At 35.4% G+C, this 9091-nt stretch overlaps 1 pseudogene; it reads left to right on the plus strand.

The window, feature by feature from the left end:
- Positions 1-6405: 6405 nt before the first annotated feature.
- On the plus strand, positions 6406-7909 carry LOC149184308 (glucan endo-1,3-beta-glucosidase pseudogene; annotated as a pseudogene).
- The last annotated feature ends 1182 nt before the right edge of the window (positions 7910-9091 follow it).

Below are 9091 nucleotides of genomic sequence, written 5' to 3' on the forward strand. Positions count from 1 at the left end.
AGAATTTTATACAGAAGCATCCAGAACTACCCAAGCGTTGAGGACAACACTTTTTTGAAGGAGAGACGCATGTTAGGTCCCTATAATACTATTGATTACACCATTACTATTGTTATTGTATCCATTATTGTTATTGTTGTGCCCCTATTGTCCCCATATTTTTATTATTGTGCCCCATAGAATCCCACTATTGTTATTTTTGTGCCTTTATATTATTATTGTTAGGTTGACTTGGTTATATTATGACCCCTTAGACTCCTATATATAGAAAGGAGGTTTTTTCATTTGAATCATAAAATAATTGTTCATTTGTGTAATGTAAAGGAGGTTGCCCCCTCGAAGAGGTTAAATTCTAAAGTGTTGATCTATCTTTGCTATCTTTTTGTGAGCTGGTTTCATAACAACGTGAATCACTACTGTCACTTCTAAATCGTATGCTGAATACTTTTGTTCATACTTTTTAAGCTTCCTTGACTGTTAGGCCACAACCCTACCTTCTTGCATTAGTACACAACCTACACCCCCCTTGCTAGCATCCGTATAAACCATGTACTCTTTATTGCGATCAGCAATGCTCAAAATGGGTGCGGTGTTAAGTAGATGTTTGAGCTGATCAAAGCTCTGCTGACATTCGGGGGTCCATCTAAAGGCTTTTCCTTTCTTCTACAGAGAGGTAATAGGATAAGCCACTCTATAGAAACCTTCCACAAAACGTCTATAATATCCGGCTACACCCATAAATGATCTTATGTCAGCTACATATTTAGGTACCAGCCTTTCCATGATGGTTCTTACTTTCTCTGGGTCTACCGCAATTCCATTCTTGGTGATGACATGTCCTAGGTACTGGATTTTCTCCTTAAAGAAACCACACTTGCTGTATTTGGCATACAGCTGGTGCTCTCTTAGAACATGTAGAACAATATGGAGGTGCTCCTTATGTTCTCCTATGCTCCGAGAGTAGATCAGTATGTCATTAATAAATATCAATGCAAACTTGTCTAAGTATTGATGAAAAATATTGTTCATGATACACATGAATGTTGCTGGGGCATTAGTCAATCCAAAAGGCAAAACTACGAACTTGTAATGTCCATAACGAGTTCTGAATGTTGTTTTTGCTATATCCTCTTCTTTTATTCGGATTTGATGATAAACTGAGTAGAGGTCGATATTTGAGAATATAGTTGCCCCCTTTACCTGGTCAAATAACTCATCTATAATTGACGGTAATCCATGCACATATGTAATGTTCTGTCTTTTTTCTTAACAAAGAGCACTAGGGCTCCCCAAGGGGACACACTATGTTAGATGTACTTTTTATCTAACAAATCTTGTAGTTGCATATTTAATATAGTTAGCTCTAGGATTTTCATGCGGTAAGGGGCTCGGGAGACTAGGGAAACTCCCAGAATTAGCTCAATTGTGAAATCGATGTCTCTTTTCGGGGGTATGTCCATGATTTCCTTAGGGAATATATCTGGGAAGTTTTGTACCACTAGTATGTTTTCAAAAGTGTCAGATTTATCCTTAGATTCAGTGAATCCTACTTGTATTGCATAAGTTTGGCAGCGCTTTCTGATGCACTTCGCTAACTGGGATGTTGTTACAGGTCTTATCTGTAGAGCTTTTTGAATACCTTTCATTTCCTGTCTTTCTACTTTCTCATCCCGATAATTGATGGTTTTTGTCTTACAATTAATAAGTGACCAATGCTTTTCCAACCAGTCCATGCCTATAAGAATATCGTAAGATCCTAATGATAATACATTCAGATCTTCCATGATAGAATGATTAGCTATTAATAAAGGGCAATTATTTACTTTAGCCAAAAATCTTCTCTTGGCTCCTGTGGCTAGTTGTACTAACCAAGAATTTTTAAACCTAACAGTTTGTAATTTACACTATTCCACAATCTTGGGGCTGATATAACTTAAGATAGCCCCACGATCAATTAAAATGGAGACAGTGTGGTAAAAAACTTTACGTTCAAATTCAACCATGGTTGGCTGAAATTCTGCCTGATGGCCTTCAAGGGCATTATTAATATTAGGAATGCTTCTTGCCACTTCTCCCATGGTATATGCTTCTTGTATATGTGAAACTTGATTAGATCCTCTACTGTGTGGGAAGATTTTGACATAATGTGGGCCTCCACATCCCCAACATTATACAGGTGGTATGTAAGCTATTTCTACTTCATTTTTGCCAGCTTGTTCATTCATTCTAGTTTCACCCAGTACTTTAAGTCTGGCTAATTCCTATTCAAATTCCAGTTAGTTTTCCCTTTAAACTCTCCATTGTTGCCTCTACCTTTATTCCCTTTGTAACTGGAAACAAATTTACTCCCTTTCTTATCAGTCCACCTTTTGCTCAAATCTCCCTTTGGTTTGTTTTGCTGGTAACAAATTTGTGCCTTACAAATAATCTCTTCCATGGTTTTTGGATTGTCAATCTCAAGTCATTCTTTCATGAATAGTAGAAGACTACTAATAAACCATTGCACCTTTTCCTTTTCCTTGAGTATGTAAGGAACAAACCGAAGTAATGATGTATATTTGGTTATGAAATCATCCACGGACATTTGGCCCAATCGGAGATCATGAAACTCCTTTGCTTTTTCGTCATAAAACTTATTTGTTAGATATTTTTCCTTGAAATATCTCTGAAAAATTTCAGAGGTTATACTTTTTTCACTAACTCCATGAACTATCGTTACTTCATCCCCCCATAACGTAGCTTTCCCCTGTAACTAGAAGATGACCAAATGAGACCTCATATTATGGTCATATTCGTACAACTGGAAGTATTTGTTCATGTTGATGAGCCATGCTTCCACCACCTCTTCCTGCTGACCATCGAAGAGAGGAGGCTTAATATTCCGAAACTCTCCTTGAAGTTCTAATTTCTGTCTTTTCTGTGTCTTGTGATTTCACACATTATGTAATTCTTCTTCATGATTTTCTTCACCACCCTATGTTTCCACATTCTTAGTCTGAAAATTTTGTTCCCCTGTCATATTCTCGCATTCTGGGCTGGGAGCTAATGGCCAATGATTCTATCTATCTGATAAAATCTTCATAATTTTCTCTTGTTCTTGCATCAATCTCTCATTGTCTTCTTGCAATCGAGCAATTTCATCTTTTAATTCCTGTACAGTTACCATAATATCTGGATTTGTATTTCTTGGGTCATCGTCCAGCTGGACCCAAACTTCAGGTTTGGCCTCTTGAAATGACACTGGTCCTGTTCCCATTATGAACCTATCGGTAGATTTCCAGTTTTCCTCATATTTTCTGTACTCTTCTTCCTACGTACATATCACACAGTTTGTTATTAGTTAATTCGAGAGGTCTCAATTTAGCAACCTGAGTAGCTCTGATACCATATGTCATATATCTACTAACTAGTAAAAGTGCATAAAAAATAATTACATTTACCATATATCATAATATTATATGGTTAATCTTGACAATGACAATGTAACACTTGAAACTTGTTATTTTGACTTTATATAAATTACAGTGTGAATATTCATATTAAAACAACTTTTGAAAACGATCATTAGTTTTGGATTACTACTCGAGAAGGTCACGTCATGCCAATACATGTGTTATTACAATACTTTGTTAATTTTTTCAAAATAACATCTATCCTACCACATATGATTCGAGTAGTGAACCTTATACTACTTTGCATATTACACTTGGGTGAATTATTTAATCTCTATCTGCAATCACTTATATGTCCTTGTGCGTCCATGTGACATTAATGGCCGTGGATAACTCGGCCTAGGTGCCAGTGCTCCCTTGCTAGTGCTTTTAATATGGTACTTCCCCAATTGTAACTCGGGATTCCCTCTAGAATCAATGGCCTTGGTGTAGGTCTGGCATCAGATGTTTGAGGTGCATCCTCGGGCTTCTAAGCCTCTGGATAGGGGTTTTCTGCATCTCATTTCTTTCTTGCAAGATGTGATACCCATGTTTTTTGTGGAGGTTACCGTCCTCCTCTTCTCTTCCACATGAGCTGGGGTTCCAGTGCTTGCTGCAGGGCCTAAGTTATTTAGGCAAGTAATTGGTATTTCCTTATCTGAGGTTGGATACATAATCCCTAAGATTATTCTCCATCTTGTATACAACAATTTAACATTTCGGTTCTTCTTTTATCAAGGTGTGGGCTCATGTGGCTGCCATCAACTACAGAAGGTGTCCTTGGTCTGACCTAGTCCAGGTAAAGATCATTCGAATAATTTACCTCCATTTTTATTGCTTTGTGAGTTTTTACAAAGTTTAAGGGTTCTAATCCATGTTTGTTATTGGAGTGGAGCCATGGTGAAGGTCGAATGGATCCCTGGCTTGGATTCTGGTTTGCGGCAGCCTCTAGGTATAATAACCTAAAGGGTCCTCACTTAGATTAAAGAATGTATGGGGTTCAAACCCTTTTTTTTTATTCTGAAAGAAGTCGATTATCATGACTGTTTAGAAATTTTTTTGACATTCCCGGACCTTCGCTCTGTAATTTTAAAAGGATTTTGTGGCCTTTGTCCTTTTGAGTAGTCTCGTTTGAAAATAGATGGTTATTTCGACTTGTAATGGTGTTTTATCTTGAAGGATTCTAGGGAGGGTTTGGGCTTTTGAACCCTAGCATCCTGCTCAGCTTGATATCGTTGTATACATTCTTGTTTAATGAAAATTTATCATTCTATTTAACTTCTCTCATTTTATTACTATATTGCTACGGGAGGCAACGTTCTCCACTGTACCTCTTCGTGGGTTGATGCTATTTAGAATTTTCCGCCTTGTACATGGCTTCATACTACTAATTCCAGTCCCTATTTTCGGTTATACGTTTTTCAAAGGGTTGGTCTCTGAAGACAAAGGATTTCTCGGTCTTTTGTCTAGAATTCCCTCGGTTTCTTGAATTTGTTGTATTTTTCTTTTATCACTTATTTATAACAAAATAAATCTCCAATGTATAAATTAGATTGTGTAGTTAAAAATCTCTTTGTGTTTGGGTTTAAGAATGTTAAGAAGAACCGGTATTGAGTATTCCAGAGAATCACTCGGGTTTTTGGCAGCACTTAACCTGGTTTGCCCTTTCTGATTTGGGTTTACATTTATATGTTATATGAGATAGTATTAGGGCTTATTTCATTTCTTTGCATCTTTTAAGTTTGCGGTTTTTGCTTCTTCATTACACATTTATGTGTTTAGTTATCTCTGTACTTGAGGTTGGTAATTGTTCAGATGGTATTTCTCTATTCTTTTTCTGTCGATACTTAATATTGTTTCAATCTTGTTTCGATTATTCTAGAAAAGAATGGTAGTATACTGACTACAGTCTTGGTCTGAAATCACGCTAAATATTTACTTATCTTTGTTGTAATGTGTATATAAATTTCATCTGGCAATAACTCAGAGAGTTATCTAAACAGTTTCTAATTTTATGATTACTTAGAAAGCAATTCATATCTATACAATTGTATGCTTATTTAGTAAGCAAATCATATATATAGAGAGGTATAAGACCTACACACATACATATATATCAATCTTTAGGATAATATGTAGTAAAATAAAGATATTTCTTCTACTTATTTGCACCGTTGTTGTTTCACTTATTTGCACCGTTGTTGTTTCACGATTTTCTTCTATATTAGTCTACAACCAGGATTCTTGCTTCGTGTTTATTTTACTCCAAACTTTGAGACTACTATTCCAAACATACTCCCCCGACCTATTCCTGTGTTCAGTAACCTCTTCTATGAGAACTTCCAGTCTCAGTGTTATCTGGTCTTAACCAGTACTCCCCCCGACCTATTCCTGTGTTCAGTAACCTCTTCTATGAGAACTTCCAGTCTCAGTGTTATCTGGTCCTAACCAGACATAGCCGTATCAATGTTGTCATACCCCTCAGCACAACCTTTTCCTCCTGATCTCATATACCCCTATCCTCTTGATCTTCTTGAATAAATCCTAAAGAAATCATTTGGAATAGGTAACTGTTTCTCAAACTAATTCATAAGTAAAAAAAAAACATTTACCGATAACTATTGTTTTATTACACAATAATTGAATTCTAGAACAATAATTTTTATAAATAAAAATTAAATAGTTTGTTTGATCTGTAGTAAAAATAAAATATTCACAAGATCTTCACAGTATGGGAAAACATTTACTCCAAAATTGTTGCCCACTCTCCAACTTCAAGTTCAAAAAACCATTTATTATGTAAAATCGCCCATGTTGTGTATTAATGTTTTTCTCTGTCATGTATTAATGTAAAATTTGTATGTTGAGATATTAATGTAAAATTTGTATGTTGAGAAAAATATGAATGTAAAATTCCTATAAATTAACGTCCTCGCGGGAGAGTTTCTCAAGTCTCTCATTTCTTGTGAGAAATATGGCAGCGTCTAACGAACAGATGAAGAGAATCCTGATTGGGTTTATTGCCTTCTTCTGTTGTTCAATCGTCACTGGTAAATTAGCATCAACCAATTATATTTTACTTTTTGAAATGCAATTTTTATTCAAGGCTTAACATCGATTGGGTTGTATTAAGCTGATTATTTTTCTTCAATTGATTGTGCAGATGGTGATAAAATAGGAGTGAACTACGGGATGCTCGGAGACAATCTGCCACCTGCAGACCAGGTGGTAACTTTGCTGAACGACCACAACATCGGGAAAATGAAGCTTTTCGATCCAGACGGTGGTGCATTGAATGCTTTTGCAAATTCCGGCATCGATGTAATCGTAGGAGTCAGTAACAACGATTTGCAGGCCATCTCCTCCAGCCAGGACTCAGCAAATGGTTGGGTTAATGACAATATTGTCCCCTATTCTAGCACCAGTATCAAATATATTGCGGTGGGCAACGAGGTTTTGCCTAGCGCGCAGTACGTATCGTATCTTGTTCCTGCCATCAACAACATTCAAACCGCGATCCAGAACGCCAATCTGCAGAACATCAAGGTCTCTACCCCCCATCGGTTCAATGTTATAGGCAACAGTTACCCGCCTTCACAGGGAGCATTCAGTGACGATGTGAAGGATACCATGAGCTCTATACTCAAATTTCTGTCAGATAACGGGGCTCCGTTCATGGCCAATGTGTATCCATATTTCAGCTACGTCGGCGACACCAGCAACATTCATCTGGACTACGCTCTCTTTCAGCCCACGGCTACGGCGGTGACAGACCAAGATCACAGCTACAGCAATTTGTTTGATGCCATGGTGGATTCTATTTTCTCCGCAATGGAAGCCTTGGGATATTCCAACATCCCACTTATTGTTACTGAAAGCGGATGGCCTTCCGCTGACGCGGATGCGGCCACAACTGAGAATGCCCAGGCTTATAACAACAATCTCATCAAACATGTTTTATCGAATGCAGGAACACCCAAGAGGCCGGGTACGAACATCGAGACCTATATCTTCGCTCTTTTCAACGAAGATCAGAAAAAAGGGGACGAGATAGAGCGTCACTTCGGGCTCTTCAACGCTGATCAAAGTCCTGCCTACTCTGTCAACTTTTCTCCCAATTGAGCGCAACTGATCAATTCTCCCAAAAATAAGCCGAAGGCGAAAATCCTTAGTTATTTGTATGCAAAATGCAATGATATAAATCCATAGAGGATGATGCTACATAAATAAACATCCTCCTTGCTTCTTAATAAAATGTGAATGGCAAAGTGCCGAAGCCGTCACAGAGTTAGATATCTTGTTTATTGAAGGACCGCACTAAAGGCGCCCCCCCAAACAAGTGGGATTGAGAAATTTTAATCTTTGGAAAGATTTGTTGGTCGAGCAACATATGATAGATGGTGGTCAGGCAAACCACACAAAATAAATCCGTGAATGTCGTAATGAGATTTTATCATCATTTTCAGTTCAAAGGTTGACTTTACAATTGTCTGTTTTAATCATTTGAATCCAGTTCAGATATGTGACGAACAATTTCAATAATTATTCTAATAATATAAATTTAATTTAATTTCTGATAATAAATAACGTTATATTTATTATTATGATTTTATTAGAGGATGATGGTGAATGTTTATTGACATTAGCGTTAACCTACTTGAAAAACGGTCGGAAAATAGATAATGGATGATAAGAATAAAATCGAACAATGAATGAGAAAATGATAGAAAAGCATTTCAAGATCATTATATATTACAAGGAAGGTTGGTTTTCTGGCAATTATTTTCAAACTGAGATCTATTTTTTTGGAATCCGTCTAGTATAATACAAACTATGTCATCATAACTTATTTTACTAATCGACCAACACTCGTATTACTTTATTTACGGTAGAATTTATAAGAATTAGTTTTTACTTTAGTATGGTTTATTTTCTTTATTTGCATTAATCTAAACACAAAATAAATAATTGTTTTTTATTTTTTAAAGCAAAATCCAATACCTGTTTATACAAATTTTTTAATAAAAATGGATTAAAATAATACATTTTTAAAAGAAATATGGTTTATGTAATAATTAATTTTTATTTTTTAAAGGAAAGTCCAATATCTGTTTATACCATTTTTTTAATAAATATCGATTAAAATAATACATTTCTTAAAAAATATACTTTATGTAATAATCATGTAGTCTTGTGTGTTTTGAAATTGGTTTTCTTTCCTTTTAATTTATTTATGAAAATAAATTAGAGGGATGGTGGGAATTTGACATTTATATTATATTAAGGGGATATTCATAATAGTTTGTATGGATAAAGGAATCATATTGACTCTAGAAATATGTATAATTTTTATTTTACTTTTTTAATTTAAATTCAAATATATTTAATTTTTTATTATTTAGTTAAATTAGAATTAACAGTTATATGTGTTATAAGTCGTGAATTTCTAGGTTATCAATTTTTAGTTCATCGGATCTATTTTTATCAAATTTAGTTTGTGTTCTATTTTATGTGGCCATTATTAAATCAACAAAAATATAGTGAGAGTTGTGTTTGGTGTGTAACTATATCTGCTCTTTCATTTTTTTAGCTGGTACCCAAATATGTTTAGTCCTTATTCTCTCAAGAGAATTGTTATGATGATGAGAATTCTACAAGTT

The sequence above is a fragment of the Pinus tabuliformis genome, chromosome 3_2, assembly GCF_031772625.1.
Source record: "Pinus tabuliformis cultivar Carrire ecotype Pingquan chromosome 3_2, CPIR1, whole genome shotgun sequence".
NCBI lineage: Eukaryota > Viridiplantae > Streptophyta > Pinopsida > Pinales > Pinaceae > Pinus > Pinus tabuliformis.